We start from the raw sequence: 21,010 nt of genomic DNA on the forward strand, positions 1-21,010 counted from the left end.
GCCTAAAAGACTTTCTGTAATCACTTGGCCCACCTGCCTGGGCAGCTCTTGACCTCAGGCTGCAGGTGCCCCAAAGCCTCTTCCAGGTCCAGGCTATATAGGCATCTGTTTCTCTACTGTTGCCCTGGGTCCTTGGTGGAGAGAAGGCAATGCTGATGTCTCAGGTACTGCATATGCCGCTTACCATGACTTTCTCCTGAATGTTTACTGCTAAGAAATAATTTCCCTGTCCCCTCCCCCTGCCCAGGGTTTCCCAGCTCTGAGTTTCCATTTCTATTGGGAAAATTGGGGATGCTATGTCTTTAGCAAAGCCCAGATGTCTAATGCCTGGGAACTAGAGACTATCAAGGGCTATCTTTGTCCCAGTGCTTGTCCTGATCACTTTTGATACTCCTGCACAGGGCATATTTTGTCATTCATTCATTCGTTCGTTCGTTCGTTCATTCATTCACAGTTGAACACCTATGTGCTTGGCCTTATCTAGGTGCTGGGAATATAAAAAGAGGCATGGAAACAGAAATGGACTCACTAACCTTGGAGAGATCTCTTTGTGATTGTCAGGCATTTGGTTGGAGCACAACCTGGCTGGACTGAATGTGCATGACAATGGTGCCAGCTTTGGGCCCAGAGAAGAAGCTAGGGTGCCATGGAAACTTCCAGACTGAATTTATTTTCATGTTTATCCTAGGAAAGAGGACGATTTGGGAATGTGGTGCTGTTGAAGGGTTTTAAGCATAGGAGACTGTATGGATCACCTTTGATTTCCTTGTTAGAGAGGGGACATTATGGCCATAAGAAGGCAGAGGTGAAGGTTGCTGATACGGCTCATAGGATAGGGGAGCTGCCTGGGGGAGTATAAAATGGAAGAGCCCCAGGAGAGATGAGTGACAGAGTGTGGAGTTAGGGATCTATTTACAGGGAAGCAAAAATGGGGGCCAAGGGGAGACTAGCCTATAAGGCACAATCCTGAGTTTTGGGCACATTCAAGTGCCTTCTACTCCTTTGCTATTTAGGGATAGAGCTCAAAGGAGTCATACAGTCAGCTTGACTACCGGAATTGGGGAATCACATGAGCTAACCAGGTCATACAGGGGCAGGGGCAGATGCTTTGGGCATTGGGGAAAGGAGGAAATAAGTGTCAGAGGAAGTATAGGACAGCTAGGAGGGCAGCAGAGACACCAGGGGATGGATATCACTACCAAGAGGAAGGTTACTTTTCTTTGGCTACACCTTGACTTGTTTTGACAACATGATGTCATGAAAAAACACACCTCCTTCACTCTGACTGTGAGATACAGAGAGGAAGTGGCGGCATGGGCTCTCTTTATGCTACCGAGGACAGGAAGGCCATCGGTGGCTCTGGCAAACCTTTATATATCTGGTGCAATGTGAAGAGCATCTGATAATTAGAAGCAGGGCCCGGAGGAGCCTGAGGATGTTCTCTGTCTGCAGGATTCAGGCTAGAGGGAGGGTCAAGGCCAGGGAGATAGAAAATGAAGGTAACAGACAGGTGGAGAACATGCATAGGGGCAAGCTCTTTGATGGTGTGGTAGAGAGGAAAGAGTTAAGCTCTGTTGAAACACAAAACAGAATAAAACAGGAACTGGAAGTGTGTGAAATGAAGGCTGGCAGGAGAATGAAGAGATAAAGTGGGGAAAGGAAGAAATAGGTCCTAGTTTGGCATATCCAGCTCTACAGACATGCTCCAAGGATGCCCAGGGCATGAGGGGAGAAGGGTTTTGGTTTGTTTGTTAGTTTCCTGGTATAGTTTTGTTTCCTAGAGAAACAAAAAGAATCGCAAGACTGCATATCTATAAAAGATGAAAGTCAAAAGGAAGTAGAAGATGGAAGAAGGTAGACCAGCAAGGGCCTCAGGAACTCTAGGAAGGAACATGCTGACCAGGCCTGAGGGTTGCCACTACAAACACTAGCCCTCACAGGGCCTTTCTAAGGCCTACTTGTCACAGTCTTTAGAACTATGCAGAGTATTCCAAAGGGTCCCAAGAAAGAGGGATGTGAGGAGGCGATCTGAGAGAAGCTTGAAGGGCCAGTGTGGGTCATGAAGAAAGCCCAACAGCACAAGGAAGCAGCCCATCTGGGACAGGGCAGGCAGCATGAGAAAAGCTCCAGCCATGAGGGCTACCTCCAAGCTCCGGATTCACAAGCTGGTCCCAGCCATCCCACACAGACCTCAGTTAGAGTCCCATCAGGTAACCCTCTTTTATTTCCCATACAGAGGCAATCCAGTTCTGCAAAGGTGTAGACTTCAGGCCTTGGCTGCAATAATGGGTAGGGGGTCAGGGGAAGGGAGCATGCCTACTGTCAGAACCTCAATACCTCACAAACACTACTTGACATTGCCATGATTTCAGTAGGCCTTGCCTGTTTATATGAAACAGTCTTTAGAGGTACCAAACACATCTATTGCTGCAGTCTCATGCTGTCTCTAAAGTCTTATATTTAAAGTTAAAAATGAAGGTATCGGTAGACTTCCATGTCTGGATTATCCACCAGGAGCACTGGGAGAAACATGTTTTCCAAGTATGGTCATTAGAACGGAAGGGACAACAGGGTTAGGAGTCAAGAGGCCACACAGTTTCATTGCAGCATCCTTCCTGGTCTGGGGCTGGTGCTTAGAGCAGAGATGGTACTTGCATTAATGAAACCAATAATCCTTGTAGAGGAGTCAGTCAAAATGTGTGTTAAAAATTACAGTGAAGGGGACAGCAGGGTGGAAGGTTCTGACTGAAGGCCTGGAAACCTTGGATGAGCTGAAAGGAGGCAGAGTGTTGAGCAACCAACTTGGGGAAAAAAAGGAAGATTGGGGGACAGAGTAGGTTCTTGGTGGAAAAACTTATTTATTTTATTCATTTATTTTTTTATTATGTATTTATTTATTTTGTCAGGGTCTCTCTGTGTATAGTCCTGGCTGTCCTGGATCTTGTTCTATAGACCAGGCCGGCCTTGAGCTCACAGAGCTCTACCTCCCTCTGCCTCTCAAGTGCTAGGATCAAAGGTTTGTGCCACCACCACCACCACCACCCAGCAAAAATGACTTTTTATTTCTTTTTAAAGGTTTTTTGAAGATAATGTGGGCATTGGTGTCCATGCTTGTAAAATGAGGATGGTTCTATCTACCGTCCCATGGGGATCACATGGCATAGACCTGCTGCACTTTTTGTGGAACCCAGATATATATAGTCCCAAGTTCCCCAGTGAGAAAGAGCTAAGCAATTCTTTGTGTGTGTGTGTGTTGTGTGGGCAATGCATTTGGTTGTCTCTGTATCACACGATGGACCATGTCTGTCTGGGAGTGGTGATGGGTGAAGGTTATGTTGAGAAGGAAAGACGTAGGAGCTGTGACTTGCAGCCCAAGGCAAAGAAGACGATTCTGAGGTTGGGACATAGCCAGGCTGCCTTCAAAAGTGATGACCCAATCCCAGGGTTTTGCAAAGCTGAAAATCCAGAGATGATTTCAGTGCAGAGTAGCTGACCTGATTGTGTTCCATGGAAACCATCCGTTTGGAGACCCTAGCTGGGGAAGGTCATGGTGAAAAATCTTCAAGCCTCCATGAGTTGCAGAAACAAGAGAGGCATGTGCGCATCTATCTGGATGCTCAGAAATACAGGTTTTCAACCAGCGGAGCTTCAGTAAATATTGATGAATTGGACATCCTAGAGAGGTGCCCCAGGGCAGCACAACCTGGTGAGCCCCCTGACATGGACGACTCCATGGGATCAGCATCCAGAGTGAACAAGTTCTCAACAGCCCCAGAGAAGCATCACATGAGCTGTGGTGCAAGCATTAAGATGGCCTGAGTCAAGGAGCAGCTTTACCCCGAGAAGGCCTCCCCCTAACCCAAGCTGGACAGTAGAGCATCATTCACTCATTCAATCAATCAATCACTCTACGTTGCATTTGGAGTTTTGTTTTGTTTTTTTCTTTTTTTGAGATAGGGTCTCACTATGTAGCCTTGGCTGGTCTGGAACTTGGTATGTAGACCAGGCTGGCCTCATCCAGATCTCCATGTCTTTCTTCCTGCCTCCTGAGTGCTGGGATTAAATGAGTGTACACTGCCATTGTTTGACTAGAAACCTGGCCCTGAAGACTCCAATAAACATGTTGCTGGTACAGTATGGCCAGTGCCAAACTCAGTGACCCTCAGTCCGCATCTACAGCATTAGAACTGAGTTCTCTGTGTGATACTGTCTTGGTGACTGTGAGGAAATTTGGATAGAATCAGCCAATTGGTGAAGACACTGGTCATAGCTGTCCCATCCCAATAGACATTTTCTCAGTTGCACGTTCATCTCAAAGGACTGAAGGAAGCAGCGGAGAGATGGTCCACTTCTCAGATGGCCTTCAGGTGAGAGGGGCATCCTCTTTAGGGAGGGCATGGGAAGAAGGAGGGACTATCTCATCCAGAGGGGGAGATCGGGAAGGGTAAGCACTTACCTTTCAAAGGTTTGTTTTACACCTGTTTGGAGCTATGTCCCTGCTGAGTAGGTGTCTCAGGTTTGTGAACACTTTGTTGTTGTTGTTGTTTTGGGGAGACAGGGTTTTTCTGTGTAGCCCTGGCTGTCTTTGAACCCGCTTTGTAAGACCAGAGTCAGCGATCCATCTCCCTCTGCCTCCCAAATACTGGGGTTAAAGGCGTGCACCACCACTGCCCAGCTATGTTAACACTTTTAAAAGAGTCCATGGAAACTATTTTCTTAAACTGCGGGAGCCTTTGGCTTTTGTCCAGAGAGGGAAAAGGAAGATGATTGAGAGGAGCTGTGGAAGGCCAGGGATGAACAGAGATGGGTGAAGGTTGTGGGGGTACTGGATAAGGCCTGTTCTCGGCTCTGAGAACCAGCCCAGGATGAAGAGAAGGCCAGGGGCCTGAACAGAGATGGGGATTGGGTCCCAAGGGGCATTCTCCAGAGGTGGTCCTTCTGTGTGCTGAGAGACTGTATGCTGGCAGGAGCAGTCATGAGGGAGGTTTGGGACAGCTGAGCCACAGAGGTGGTGATGACCCGGGAAGCCAGGCTCATGTGAGGACTAAGGACACAGGGACTGGGATGGTGGTGGACCTGGGTAGGAAATGTGGACCACTTTTCTTTCCCTTCTCTCTCCCTGTCTTCAGAGCCTCAGTGTGGTGAGGTTCTGGGCCCAACTGAAAGCGCTGTTCACAGAAAGCTGCAAGGGAAGGATTCCTCCATCTTGTAGAACAGGAAAGCAAGTCATGAGTGGCTAGTCCTTCTCAAGTGAGCCGGTGTGCTTGACACCATTCAGTCAGAACGGCAGTAGCTTTAAAAAGAATTTTCTTTTTGGAATGGTGGTTCAGTGTTTTGGAAGAACAGTTGAGATCAGTCAAGACCTTTTAGCGTGCTTTAAATCTAAGATTATTCAAACAGCACAAAGCTGGAGGTTAGGGAGCAGGTTGGCATTTGCCTCAAGTGCTGTTGGAGGGGTGGGTGTTTGAGGAATAGAGAGACAACACTGTTTGGAGCCCAGAGACTGCCTCTGTTAACGGCCAGCATTGGGCAAAGTCTGGGGTGAGGCAAAGTCAGAGCGCAGAGCAGAGCATAGAGTAGCACTCATCTTCTCCCAGGGTTCCCCCCTCTGTTCTCCAGCCAATCATACTGTGCTCAGCTGTCTAGCACACTTCCCATTGGTGTTTCCATAGCTTTGGTCCCCTCGGGCCAGTGAGGAGAAGTCTGCCTGACACCCTTGACGGTCTTGAAAGGTGTGGTTAAAAAAAAAAAGCCTCTGGAGCCTCTATCTCCCTGTCAGCCAGGCCAGAGCAACAGGTACTGCGGTCCCGGCTTTTGTAAGTATCCTTCCTTTCCGCTCAAGTTCTCCCCGTCCCTCCCCCCTGCTCCATGCAGCTTAGCCTGTCACGGTGGTTGCATAGAGCTTGCCAGTGGTATTACCTAACAGTCGCCACTGGCTGGTCAGCGAGTGAAGAGTAAATCTTGAAGCAACTGGCTCAGAAACCCCCTCCCCACCCTCACGCAGTGGCTGTGTGGGTACTGGATAAGGCCTGTTCTTGGCTCTGAGAACCAACCTAGGAGTAAACCAAGTCTTTGATATCTTTTGAACAGTTCTTCTCCCTGTTTTTCTTCTTGTGATGGGGAAAGGCTCAGAGCACCCAAGTCCTTTTTTTTCTTTTTCTTTTTAATTTTAAATGGATTCTTTGTAAATTTCACATCATGTACTCCAATACCCCAATACCACGTATCTCCCTGTCCCTCCATATCTACTTTCTGCCCTTGCAACCTCCCCCTAAAAGAAAACAGAACAAACAAATAAAAATAATAAAAGCAACAAAAAAGGAGAAAAACATTTTTAAAAACACCTCACTGAGGAAGCTGTGATGTGTTACATGGTGTCACACAGTACACCCTCTGCCCAACAGCTTTCCTTACAAATGTTCATTGTGTTGAGTCTGGCTCCAGGCTCTGGCTTCTGCTACACTATCAGTACTGGATCTTCACTAGAGCTGCTCCTGGGTATCCTGTTGTTGTTGCCCATATTGGACCCACCTGGAGCTCCTTCAGCTTTGGTTCTGCAGGACCGGCCCTTTCCCATGCTCCAGTAGTCCATAGATGAGGTAGATATCGGCATGGGCCAACTCAGAGCCCTGGATCTAGGCCTGGGTGGTGGCGGGAGGAACCAAATCCTTATATTCTGGTTTCTTCTTTTGGGCAACCATTCCCTCTTCAATTTATTTCTTCCTATTCTTTGCATCTACAGACAAGAGGACCAGGGAGAACCAGGCCGCCCTTCAACACTCTGAAGATATCTTCTGGTAAACAACCGACTCATTGGCATTCAAGTCCTTCTTTCCACAGGATGCTAAGGATCAGGCCTGCACCAGGCCATCACACTGATGTCATAATGGTGGCTTCTTACCCTTTGTTAACAGCTTTTTGCTCATTTCCTCCTGAGAGATTGTCAGAATGGGCTTCGGCATCCATTCGACCAGCCTGCTGGACAGGAGCATGATTTCAAGGGAGATCAAAGCCTTCCCCATTGCTCTCCTCACCTAATGGCCGAGCGAGCCCTCTCCAGAGTCCCCTTCGGCCAGCCCCTTCATGGCAATGCCCTGGCCATCTTGCAAACACCTCAAAGTCTTCCCATCTCTTTCCCCGCACCCTAAAGCCAGGGCTGCATTTTTAGATATTTGTTTCTACAGGACTCCCCCCCACTCCCCTTTTGCAACCAGTTTGTTTTATTCTGATGTCAGAAGAAATAAAAGAGTTGTTCAAACAACAAATTTTTCTTAGTTTTTTTTTAAAGCTGGAGGCTGAAAAATACAAGGTAAAGGGGCCAGCAGACCTGGTATCTGGCTCCCTGGTTTATAGACTGTGGGCTGCCTTCTTCCTGTATTCATGGGAGAGGGTGAGATTGTTTCTTTCATAGGGTTTCTAATCCCTTAACGAGGGCACCATCCTCATGGGTCCCCTCTCTAAGGTTCCACTTTCTCCACTATCACATCGAGAATTTGTGATCCAACATATACATTCTGAAAGGGGCTCAAACATTTGTAGTATGAAAATGTCAAAGTTTGATTCTTTGACTTTATCATCAGGTTATTGTGCAGTTGGAGGCTATCAGTTCAGTGAAAGTTAGGGATATGTAGTGCTTCAAGGAACGAGGACTTGAACGACACCCAAAGCGAGCTCAGATGATGTTAAACTCCTGTGTACTGAACTTTCAGACGTTGTGCAGAGGACTCTATGTTCACACAAACTCTGTGTGTGTGTGTGCATGCGCGCGCACATGTGTCTGTCTGTCTGCCCATCTGTCTTATTTTAACTCCTGGGCCAAGAAAAATGATTCAGCTTAGCATTTGTCAAAGTGCATAGGTGGCGGTTTCTATGGCTGGAGTTAGCTTAGATCGGGCAGCCATGGCTGACTTCCCAGCTTGTGGTGGATATTAAATATTGCCCTGAGATGTTCCTTAAAACCTACATTTCTGTTGGTCTGACTAGGTGGTTTGCAAACTCCAGTCCCCACCGCAAGCAGCAACCAGAGTTTGTGTGTGTGTGTGTGTTTTCTTTTCAATGGAATTTTACAGCCAGGGGCTCGGTGCCTGGGCCTCAGTCTCTGTCCATCCACATTCCCCCAGTTCTTGTTTACTGGGAGATGTGGTCCTCAAATGGAATGGGGCTCGGGGGATGATCACTGTGGCCACTAAAGAGCAGCTGCCCAGTGTCTAGGTAGTGTTTAGATGGGTCCTGACTTCCTTATTAGGCGGCACTGATGGATGAGTGATAAAATCTATCTATCTATCTATCTATCTATCTATCTATCTATCTATCTATCTATCTATCAATCAATCTATCTATCCATCTACCTATTTAAAGGAGACAAAGCTATTTTAGTTCATAAAAAAAACCCAACCCAACAAATAAAAAAAACCCAATAAGTTATAAGTTTTCTCACTGAGTATGCTTTTTATGCATTAGAAGAAATCCTTAATTGGTGTTGTTTACCACATTTGCTCTTGGTTTGTGCATCTCTCTTTTTAATCTGTAATTCAGTAAAACAAACCAAACAAAAATCCAAAATAAAACAATTTTGGCTTTATCAATTTCAATAGAAGCTATGATTGGGGTCCTAATTGAAACATTTTATTAATCCAAGTTTCTTCCAGTGTTTCTGTCAGGAGAGGCTGGAATTGGGGTAGGGACAGAGGGACATATGACATCTTCACAGTGGAGAAGGTGGCTCTCATGGGGTGGTGTGATTCCCTTTCTTTATGGAATGGCCCTACTCAGGGATGTGATGTTAGTGACCCTGAGGAACCTTGAGGCTGCCACAATCGCTCTGTTCCCATAACTCCTGTTGTTGGCTTGTAAAGAAAACATTTATTCTGACTGATGTGAGGTGGAATCTCAGGGTTGTTTTGATTCGCATTTCCCTGATGATTAAGGATGTTGAACATTTTTTCAAGTGCTTCTCAACCCTTTGGTATTCCTCAGATGAGAATTCTTTGTTTTGCTCTGTACCCTATTTTTTAATGGGGTTATTTGATTTTCTGGAGTTCAGCTTCTTGAGCTCTTTGTATATATTGGATATTAGTCCCCTATCAGATTTAGGATTGGTAAAAATTCTTTCCCAATCTGTTGGTGGCCTTCTTGTCTTATTGACAGTATCTTTTGCCCTACAGAAGCTTTGCAACTTTGTGAGGTCCCATTTGTCGACTCTTGATCTTACAGCACAGGCCATTACAGTTCTGTTTAGGAATTTTTCCTCTGTTCCCATATCTTTGAGGGTTTTCCCCACTTTCTCCTCTATAAATTTCAGACTCTCTGGTTTTATGTGGAGTTCCTCGATCCACTTAGACTTGACCTTAGTACAAGGAGATAAGAATGGATCAATTCACATTCTTCTACATGTTAACCACCAGTTGAGGCAGGAACACCAAATGGCTGAGAAGCAACTAAAAAAAAAAAATTACATATCCTTAATCATCAGGGAAGTGCAAACCAAAACAACCCTGATATTCCACCTCACACCAGTCAGAATGGCTAGGATAAAAATTCAGGTGACAGCAGATGCTGGCGAGGATGTGGAGAAAGAGGAACACTCCACCATTGCTGGTGGGATTGCAAGCTGGTACAATCACTCTGGAAATCAGTCTGGCGGTTCCTCAGAAAACTGGACATAGTACTACTACTAGATCCAGCAATACCTCTCCTGGGCATATATCCAGAAGATGTTCCAACTGGTAAAAAGGACACATGCTCCACTATGTTCATAGCAGCCCTATTTATAATAAGCCAGAAGCTGGAAAGAACCCAGATTTCCCTCAACAGAGGAATGGATACAGAAAATGTGGTACATTTACACAATGGACTACTACTCAGCTATTAAAAACAATGAATTTATGAAATTCTTGGGCAAATGGATGTATCTGGAGGATATCATCCTGAGTGAGGTAACCCAATCACAAAAGAAGTCACTTGATATGCACTCACTGATAAATGGATATTAGCCCAGAAACCTAAAATACCCAAGATATAACTTCCAAAACACAAGAAAATCAAGAAGGAAGACCAATGCGTGTATACTTCATTCCTCCCTAGAATAGGGAATAAAATATCCATTGAAGGAGTTGCAGAGACAAAGTTTGGAGCTAAGACGAAAGGATGGACCATCCAGAGACTGCCCCACCCTGGGGTCCATTCCATAATCAGCCACCAAACGCAGACACTATTGCACATGCCAGCAAGATTTTGCTGAAAGAACCCTGATATAGCTGTCTCCTGTGAGGCTTTGCCAGTGCCTGACAAATACAGAAGTAGATGCTCACAGTTATCTATAGGATGGAACACAGGGCCCCCATTATAGGAGCTAGAGAAAGTACCCAAGAACTGAAGGGGTCTGCAACCCTAAAGGTGGAACAGCAATATGAACTAATCAGTACCCCCAGAGCTCATGTCTTTAGCTGCATATGTAGCAGAAGATGTCCTAGTCAGCCATCATTGGGAAGAGAGGCCCCTTGGTCTAGCAAACTTTATATGCCCCAGTACAGGGGAACGCCAGGGCCAAGAAGTGGGCGTGAGTGGGTAGGGGAGCAGGGCGTGGGGAGGGTATAGGGGACTTTTGGGATAGCATGTGAAATGTAAATGAAGAAAAGATCTAATAAAAAATGTGGGGGATTAAAAAAAAAAGTTCATGACTGTGGTTGGGTTGGATATCTCCTCAGAAGCTAAATGTCTTATGATTTGGGATAAGTTAACTGGTAGATGTCACCTCAACCTCTAGGGGGACCCTTGAGTCACCAGGCACAGCACATGGACATCACAGAAGTGACTTGAGTCTTATGACCACAGTGCTTGAATAAACCCGGCTATTTTTTTTTTTAAATGTGTTTGCTTTAGGAAAAAACCAAAAAACATGTTTGCAAGTGTGTGCCCTGAAAACATTCCCAGGATTAGGAGAGGAGACTGTGGCTCCCAAGGGAGGCCAAGCCTGTTCCAGGACACGAAGGAGCTTCGCTTCCAGATCCCCACCCTCATGCCCCTTCCCAGCTATAGTCTCTGTCCATTTTAGGAAAAGCAGCCATGTTTATCGCTTTGGGTGATAGGAAAAGCATCAACCTGGATGTGCATTAACTTTAAAAAATCCCAATTAAGGCCCATGTGGAAATGTCTAGAAAAGGGAAGAGGCCTCCATGAGCACAGCTGGGGAAGGCTTCTTTTCTCACTTGCCATTACTCACAGATCCAAGGAGCAGAGACAACTGGAGAGGTTGAAGGAAGCTTCCTGAGTTACCAGCCACAACACTCCCCACGGAGAGAGGCAGACAGCATCCTAACTCAGACCATGGACCTCAGCGTTGACCCCAAGCATTCCCTCAGCCTGCCAGCTCCTTGCCAGTGTGCACTGTGTCTCATGGAGCTGCCAAAGACAGTGAGTGTGATGGTTTGAATATGCTTGGCCCAGGGTGTGGCACTATTAGAAGGTATGGCTCTGTTGGAGTGGGTGTGACCTTGTTGGAGTAGGTGTGTCACTGTGGGTGTGGGCTTTTTAAGACCCTCATCCTAGCTGCCTGGAAGCCAGGATTCTGCTAGCAGCCTTCAGATGAAGATGTAGAACTCTCAGCTATGCATGCACCATGCCTGCCTGGATGCTGCCATGCTCCCGCCTTGATGATAATGGACTGAACCTCAGAACCTGTAAGCCAGCTCCAATCAAATGTTGTCCTTTATAAGACTTGCATTGGTCATAGTGCCTGTTCACAGTGATAAAACCCTAACTAAGACAAGGAATCAAAGGAAGTAATTGGGAGTGGAATGATCAACCCGAGCTTGAGAAGCAGCAGAGATATCAAGTCCAGTGTTCTCATTTTGACAGAATTAACCTAAGATCTGGTTACCCCAGCATATCTTGCTTCATAAATGATCAAGCTGAGTCTAAAAGAAAATGAGCCTTATGGCAAGTATGTGGCACTCTTTTATGGTCAGGGATACATAAGGCTAGCACTGGTACTTTGGGTTTTGGGAACACATTGAATTTTAAAACATGATGAGTCAGGCGTGGTGGCACACACCTTTAATCCCAGCACTTGGGAGGCAGAGGCAGGTGGATTTCTGAGTTCCAGGCAAGCCTGGTCTACAAAGTGAGTTCCAGGACAGCCAGAGCTATACAGAGAAACCCTGTCTCGGAAAACAAAAACAAAAACAAAAACAATAACCAACCAAACAAACAAACAACCCCCCCCCCCAACAAAACAAAACAAAAACCAACAACCAAACATCCCAACATGATGAAATGGAGAGGAACCGCTCGCTGGCCCATGTGGAGTCCTTCTCTAAGGCTGATTTCCATCCCTGGGTCTGGAGGTGGAGGGATGCGCTTGCCATGGCTCTGATCATCCCGGAAATCCATGAATGGAGGAGGCAGTTAGGTCCTTGGAAACCCAGGAACTTCACACACCTTTGCTGTTAGACAGGATGTGACATGACCTGCTGTCTGGAGGTGTCTGCTCACCGGATCACATGAGAGGAATGAGCCATTGAAAGGAGCATTTGGTGATGGAGCTGGACCCAGCCTCCAAGAGAGGCCAGTGGAATGCTTTTCCAGGAGCAATGCAGCCCAGAGGGCAGGTTTGCCTGACAGTCAGGTGGATAGGAGACAGTAGTCAGCCATCTGTAACAAGGGGGGAGGAAAGAGGCTGTGAAGGGAAAGGATAATTTTAGCAAGTCAGACTGTGGGCAGGGTTGGATGAGGGCAGGAACCCTTGTAAGGGGGTTCCTTTGCGGAATTCGTGAGGCTAGTGTGTTGAAAGCATGCGTTTCTTTTTATGGATCTGTGTGCCAGCCTATGGATCAGGTGTACCTTTCCTAACATAATTTCTAAAGGGGACTCCTCTTGTTTCTAGCTAAGGCATTCAGCCAATAGGTGCCACACAGTACACTGGCCACCTGGAACAGGTCTGAAGCGGGCCATTTTACCGCAGCTGATTAGATGACTCTGGAACCTCTTACCCAGTCATGGATACCAATGAGTCAGGAAGGAGATCTCAAAGGAGCCTCTTTAATACATAGTAATGAAACATATTAATGGGGTCCAGTGTGGCTCATATACCCCCTATACATTTCCTGATAATTAATGAAATTAAGCATTTATTTATCAGCCATTTCTCTCTTTCAAGAGATGTCAGATTGTTTATTTTTAATTGACTTTTTTTTTCTTTTTGAAAAGAACTTTGCTGTGAACTTCATATATAACAAAGACCTTATGTTACAATAGCCAAGCAGAAAACCTGATATGTTGCCATCAGTATTATAGTAGTCTAGGCCTTTGAGTAAAGGAGAGGATTGGGTTAGCCGAGTGTGGGTGGCTAGAGCAATGCATTTGGAGATTTTCTGAACTAGAGAGGTGCTGTATGTGATAAGGGAGGGCTTGTTAAAAGGGGATCATTCTGAGGGCACGTTGGAGAGAAGCTGCCAGTGTCACCGTCTTCAAAGCTACAGAAGGAGCAAGAGATTGACATCCAGTAAGCTACGTGCCCATCACACAAGAGATTCCAGTGACAACTCCAAAGACCCCAGTTCTGTCCGATTAGAGAAAACATTGGCTAGAAGTATCTCTCAATCTCAGAACCTGAGGCCATCCGTTGAGAGGCCAGGTGGGTAGAAACTTGCTTCTCCTCCTTGTCTCCTTCCCCACCATGCAGCCATTCTTGGGAAGGCAGCAGGGGTTCCATGAAGAAGGAAAGGGACAGGTGGCATAGGAACCATTTTTTTTTTTAAATTTTTTTTTTCCGGCTTGGTGACTTGCACAGTACCCTGGCAGGGGTCACCTATGAAGTCCCAGTGAATGGGGTTTGGAATGTACCCTGTTATCAGAAACTACATTTTAGTTTTGGAGACGAGACTGTTTGGTGATGAAAAGATGCTTGCATCCCCCACCCCACCGCCCCCCAGTGCTACTTGAGAGCAATCACAAAAGCAGAACTTGGGGCTGCTAACTTTTCTCTATGGGGATTATATAATACTACCACTCATTAAAGGATTATGGTTAAATCAGAATTACAGGTGCTTTCTGATCAGGTCCAACATTAACTCTTGTCAGACTCAGTCATACATTCTAGTGACTTCTCAGCTTAAATAAATCCCGGGACCACGTGTACATTTAAGACCTCACCATTGCAAAGTTCACCTATGCAGAGAGAAAAACCCACAGGAAGAGAACAGGGAAGGGTCTTGTCGATAGTTTAGACCGTGAATGTGGAGAGTCACCAACACAGCACTGTGCCACAAAGAATTAGCAGATGGATCCGTGAACCAATGTGTGTAGCCCAGGAACAGTCTATGTGAGAGCAAAGCACACAAAAACAGCATGAAGCAGGAGCAGAATGCCCAATGCCAAGACAAGTGATAAGCTATCTGGAAAACTAAAAAACAATAACAAAAACAGAACCAAAAACACCCCCAAACCAAAACAACAGCAAATACAAAACCAGGCCAAGTTTGAATCTTCCATGAAAACATCCGAATGAATAAGTGAAGCTAGATTCTAGAATGAAAGCAAGCCAGGTAAACAGGTTTTTCTCTTTGCTTTCAGGTCACATCAGGGAAAGCAGTGCTTTGAGATACAAAGGACTGGGGTCTTGAGATGGAACTTCATTAAGATGTCTTTGCCTGGCACCCGGCCATCAGAATTAACGTGCCAGAATCTGCTTTCTGCTCGTTGAACGAACTCTGAGTCTAGGCTTACTGAAGTAGTAAGCTGCGGCTGTTTAAAAACTCCTAAATGCACACATAGGATAATCATAGGTGTGAAGGTAGATGAGAGGTAGTCAGAAATAATGGCTGTTTTTTTTTTTTCTCCTTTCAAGGAAGTGTATGTGGCTTAGTTTTTTGTTAACTCAACACAGATGGAGTCACCTGGAAAGAGGGAACTCATTTGAGAAGCAGCCTTGATCAGATTGGCCTGTGGGGCATTTTCTTGATTGTTCATTGCTATAGGGAGGGATCACACCATCATGAGCAATGCCAGCCTCAGGGAGGTAGGACCGGTGGAGCATTTAAGGCAAGCTAAAGCAGCTTCGGGAGCGAGCCGGTGCAGAGTGTTTCTGCACGTCTCTGCTTCAGTTTGTTCTAGATTCCTGTCTTGGGTTCTTGCTTCGGTTTCCCTCAATCACGGGCTATGGCACGGAAGGCTCTGCCCACAGCTTGCTTCATCATCTGGCTCTTAATTCAAGTTATTTGCTAAGATCCTGGCATGGTCTCAGATTTAATGCCTGGTAACAGCACAAGGAAGAGATTTGGACAGGAGACATAGGGCATAGGGGTTCTAAAGAACTGCATCATTTGAATTAGGAAAAAAAAAATCCCATTTTCTCACCTTCAGAGGGCAGCTGGGAATTGAACCAAGGAGGTGAGACTACTGCATGAGTAAAGTTTGACAAACCAAACCTTTTGTGGTGTCAGCTGTCCTCAAACTTGCCATCCCGGAAGTCAATCAAACTCAATTTGAGGAGTTAGCTTAAGGGAATGGTGATTTCCACAGGTGCCTGCCAAGACTAAAAGCTGGTTCCAGCTGGAAGATGGAGCCTCATCCTCAACTCAAGTTCTAGATGAAAATAAGCAGCTCATTAAAAAATAAAACCGCAAAACAAAATAACAAGATACCTTGAGTGGAAGCCAGCCGGCAGGGAAACCCAAGACCCCTAAAGACCTCAGATGCTGCAGTGTTCAGATAACAAATGTTCAATCTCTAAGTAGAAAGGCCCAATCTGAAACTGAAGAACAGGATGATCCCTAAACATGCCAGACATTTCAGGGGAAAAAGAAAGGTTGACATTTAAAACTTAAAAGCAGTCTGCTTCCAGTTTTGGTCAAAGTTGAGGGACAGAGACTGCCTTCTTATATTTTTAAAAAACAAAATAAAAAATTATGTGTATGGATGTTGTGCCTGCATGTAAGTGTAACAGTGCCTATGGAAACCCAAGGAAGGTGTTAGATGTCCTGGAACTGGAGTTACAGATGTGTGGGTTCTGGGAACCAAACCCTAAGCGTCTGGAAGAGCAACTGGTGCTTGTAACTGCTGAGCCATCTCTCCAGTCCCATTCTTATACTTTTGCCTTAAGTGAGGAATTGGGATAAAATACACAAAGCAAAAGCTGACAGGGTTTCCGTAGCCCTGGGTGGTCTGTACTTGCTATGTAGCACGAGATGATGGCTGCAAACTCCTGATCATCCTAACTTCCAAGTGCTAGGATTCCAGGCACACAGGAACACTCTTGGGTTATGTACTTACTGCTGGGGATCAACCCCGGGGCTTTGTGCATGCTAGCCAAGGGCTCTACCAACTGAGCTCCATCACAGTCCATACCACATCAACTGCTGGCAGCTGAGCACCAGGCAGGCAGGGACAGCTTACTTACCAAACGGACCCCATGTGAGTTGCCGCACATCAAATGGGAAAATGCTAGACTACAGTTCAGGGAGGAAGGACTCAGACTAAGGTTAGTGAGAGAAAGTTGGAGAGACAGAGATAGACATGAGGGAACCAAAGGGACAGAACCCATGGACAGAGTGACAGCAATAGTAATGATAAGTGATATAAAGAGTTCTGGATCATCACAAGGGGACCCAGGGAGCTCTGCCTAGCAAAGGGTTGTTAGGATAATATCTTTGTGCACGGGGGTAAAGATTATCTTTGTATTATTCAAATGCTGATTTCTGTACCCGTGGAGATTTGAGTACAGTTTGGACTCTGGTATTGTTGTTCTAATTGCTAAGCACCTGTATCTTACCTTGTACACATCCTTCTCCGTCACCTTCTTATTGGTTTAATAAAGAGCTGACAGGTCTATAGCAAAGCTGGAGAGGACTGGTGAGACTTCCCGGCAGAGACAGGGACTCCGGATCTGCTGCCAGAGATTTGCCTGCCAGACTCGGATGGAGATGGATGTACAAGACCGAGGAGAGGCAATGAGCCATGTGGCAGAATGTAGATGAGAAGAAACGGGTTAACTTAAGCTATGAACCAGCTGGGAACAAGCCCAAGCTCAGGCCTAAGCTTTCATAATTAATAAAAGGTCTTCTGTGTCATTATTTGGGAGCTGGTGCCTCAGAGCCAGTCCGGTGGCAATAAAGGATCTGTGTACACTTACAAAAGCACCCAACTCCTGGACTAGGCAGTGCCCTATTTCCTAGGGCTCAAGAAGAACGGGACTCATTTGGTTCTGTAACAAAGAGTAAAATCGTTCCTGCCAAAGGTCTGTTGAAATAAACTGGCCATAGGGCAATCAGCAGAAAGAAATGTATGTGAACCTATTGCACACGCCTTAGGGGAGCAGAGAAGAGTGACTCTCTAAATTGACTGAGATCTGGAAGCCGGTGTAACACCTAGGCTGTAGAAAGGAATGGGTATGGCTTTCCAGATGGTTGCAGGGGTGGCTGCAATCACAAGCTGTGGGAGAATGGAGACAGGATAAATGCCGCATGGAGATTGCCTGATTCAGAGGGGAGGGCTCTCAGGTAATAAAAACGTACCATCTCATGGCAGAACGGGCACAATAGGTGTCAGCCCTTCGAGGCACTTTCTGAGCGAGGCAGCTATCTCCCCAGACTCTTGTGGTCCCACCTTCCCTGGTTGCTGAGCCTCCCTGAGATGAGGTAGGGACAGGGACAGGGGGAGGGGGAGGGGGAGGAGGATGCTGGTCTGAAGGGTACTCTGAACCCTCTCTAACAAAGCCTAAAAGGATCTGCTAACCTGTGAGTCAGAATAGAACCACATAGTGTTAAAAAAAGATATAATTGACACCCAACATTGAATTGTTCTGCTAACTGGCAGCAAACCAAAAAAATCACCAGGCATATAACTCTCATGAGCCTAAGGACCATGGCCAACATACGCATCATCGAATATATAGATGGAAGAGCACATGATTGCAGCAAACAAGAGACGTTAAGACAGTTGCGAATTTACTGTATAAGAATATACTCCATATATTCAAGCAGGTGGCTGAAAACATAGACATGCCAAGAGAATAGGAGATTTAAAAAAAGACATGAAACTTAAAAAATAATTTCCTGGATATGATTAATTGAAGATTAGATAAAAGAGTTAGAGTGTATGGCTCTAGGAGACTTCAAAATGCACAGCATGTAGAGTAACGAGGCCACTCCTCTCCTATGGACACATAGAACAATCCCAGCCAGTCTAAGAAAATACATGTAACTGGACTCTCAGAAAGAGGAAAAACTTTTACAAAGATATTTAAAATGGCCTCAGCAAAAGTAGTAAGATATTGCTCAGCATCTATGTCAAAGCTAAAGATGAGAGGGGCAGCACCAAGGGTTTCTTAGAAGATGCCAACAGCGAGCGGAGGTGATAAGGTAATCAGTGAGGAGTTAAAGGGGAGAGCCGTGAAGCCTGTGGCAGCTAATGGAACTGAACCAAGAGGTAAAGTTAACAGGTCGGAAGTAGATACAAAATGCAGCAAACGTGGAAGAAGAGGGGGAAGAAGAAGAAGAGGGAAATGCAGAGAAAATGATGGAAGATGTACCATGCTGCGAGATGATGGAATTATACCTATCATCATCATCTCCACAACCATCATCATCATCTCCACAACCACCATCATCATTGCCACCACCACCATCATCATTGCCACCACCACCATCATCATTGCCACCACCATCATCACCACAACCACCACCATCATCACTGCCACCACCATCATCATTGCCACCACCATCATCACCACAACCATCACCACCATCATCACCACCACCACCATCATCATTGCCACCACCATCATCACCACAGCCATCACCACCATCATCTATTAGTAATAATGTTCAGTTTTATTTTTAATTTTTATTTTTATTTAATGTGCACTGATGTTTTGCCTGCATGTATGTCTGTTTGAGGGTGTCAGATCTTTACAGACAGTCGTGAACTGCCACCTGGGTGCTCAGAGTTGAACCCTGGGTCGTCTGTAAGAGCAGTCAGTGCTCCTTAACTACTGAGCCATCTCTCCTGGTCAATGTTCAGATTTAAACATAAGAAACCTAGCTATAAACAAACAACAAAAAATACCAATTCACAGCTCATCAAAGTTAAAAAGATTTATTCTAAAGTGGACACTGTCAAGAAAATGAAGAGTAAGCGCTAGGTTGGGAGAGGAATCTATGTAGGACCAATATCTAATAAAGCCCTTGTGTTTGGGAATATACAAAGAATACCAATCAATGAGCCGAAAGACCAGACTGCAGAATGGACAAACACTTTGGATTCATGTTACCAAAGAGAGATGCAAAGCCAGGCAGAAAGAAACCATCCCTGACACCATGGTACAGCCATTAGAATGTTTAAGTTACTGGAGACGGACGTAGTGTGACAGAGAGGGTATGTGGTAATGAGGGCCCTCAAACATTTGCATACATTTTACATACATGGAAATGTAAAAATGGGACATATGGTTCAGAGAACTTCATGTAATAGAAATGAAAACATGGCTTGAGGAAATAGCTCAGATATGAAAATGCTTGCTGCCCAAGTGTGAAGCTAGGATCCTCAGCATCCAAATGAGCTGGGGGTAGTGGCACACATCTGTAACCCCAGTGAGGGACAGTGGGTTGGGGGACTGGTGCATTCCAGGGACTTGTAGAATAGACATCTGCAGTTTAAACACTGATCTTCAGGGACAGTGAGGAATCCCGTCAATGGAGAAAGACAGCCACCATCAACCTCTGTCCTGTATGCATGTCCACGCTGGAAAGCACACCTGTGTACACAAATGTGCACATACAGGCACATAATACACACACACACACACACACACAAGAAAACATGTACCTACAGACTGTAACTAGATGTTCTATTGTAATAGCCAGTAGTACTTCTAAAACACCCAAATGTTCATCATCTAGTGAACAGAAAAATAGGTTAAAACAGTAAAACAGAGTACTTCTCACTGTGAGAGGGAATAATTATTTACAGACAATAGTGTGGATGAATCTCCAGTACCGCACGGTTGTAAGAAAAGGAACGTGTAGAATAGGGGCTGCATGGCTCCATTCCCTGCGTATGGTGTTCTAGCAGATGTGAAACATCTGTGGTAGGAAATGCAAAGTAGAATCTTAGGGCCAGGGAGTGGAGTAGGAGGGTAACTCCCGAGGATCCCAGTATAGAAGAAAAGAGAAGAAAGTGATTCCAGAAGGAATATCTGAATATAAGAAAAAAAAGTTAAGAGTATTAAAATAGAGGGACACTATAAATAGGCTTTGGGTACACAAGATAATGCTTTATGAGGCTTGAAAAAAGGAGGGCAGATCCGGCACCCTCCCAGTCGGAGGACAGTGACCTGCCCTGCAGGGAGCGCCATCTTGGCTCCGGGACCCTGCCGAACTTAGTCTGTACAGGTCAGAGTGAGGACCACAGAGGCAGACAGCTTCTGGGACAGGCGGGAGCCACAGAGCCGCTGAGGCAGCACCCTTTTGGGGCCGCAGACATCCAGCACCCTCCCAGTCGGAGGACAGTGACCTGCCCTGCAGGGAGCGCCATCTTGGCTCCGGGACTCCGCAGAACTTAGTCTGTACAGGTCAGAGTGAGGACCACAGAGGCAGACAGCTTCTGGGACAGGCGGGAGCCACAGAGCCGCTGAGGCAGCACCCTTTTGGAGCCGCAGACATCCAGCACCCTCCCAGTCGGAGGACAGTGACCTGCCCTGCAGGGAGCGCCATCTTGGCTCCGGGACTCCGCCGAACTTAGTCTGTACAGGTCAGAGTGAGGACCACAGAGGCATACAGCTTCTGGGACAGGCGGGAGCCACAGAGCCGCTGAGGCAGCACCCTTTTGGGGCCACAGACATCCGGCACCCTCCTAGCTGGAAGACAGTGGTCTGCCCTGCACAGGAGCCCTCTGCCTCACGAGCAGGGAGTACATCTTGGATCCAGGACTCCACTGAACTTAGGAACTTAGTCTGCACAGCTGAGAGTGTGCACCACAGAAGCCTACAGCTTCTGTGACCTGCCAAAGCAACACA

The 21,010-nt window shown here is 46.1% G+C and overlaps 1 long non-coding RNA gene across 1 annotated transcript; it reads left to right on the forward strand.

Moving 5' to 3' along the window:
• The first annotated feature begins 2,849 nt into the window (after positions 1–2,849).
• Positions 2,850–7,195, forward strand: LOC147002958 (uncharacterized). Its single transcript, XR_015047729.1, has 3 exons — positions 2,850–4,367; positions 5,673–5,816; positions 6,743–7,195. It is a non-coding gene; the product is annotated as an uncharacterized LOC147002958 (long non-coding RNA).
• Positions 7,196–21,010: the final 13,815 nt, after the last annotated feature.

This window comes from Mus caroli, unplaced genomic scaffold (genome assembly GCF_978045245.1).
Source record: "Mus caroli unplaced genomic scaffold, Mus_caroli_1 scaffold_8, whole genome shotgun sequence".
In the NCBI taxonomy this organism is placed as follows: Eukaryota; Metazoa; Chordata; class Mammalia; order Rodentia; family Muridae; genus Mus; species Mus caroli.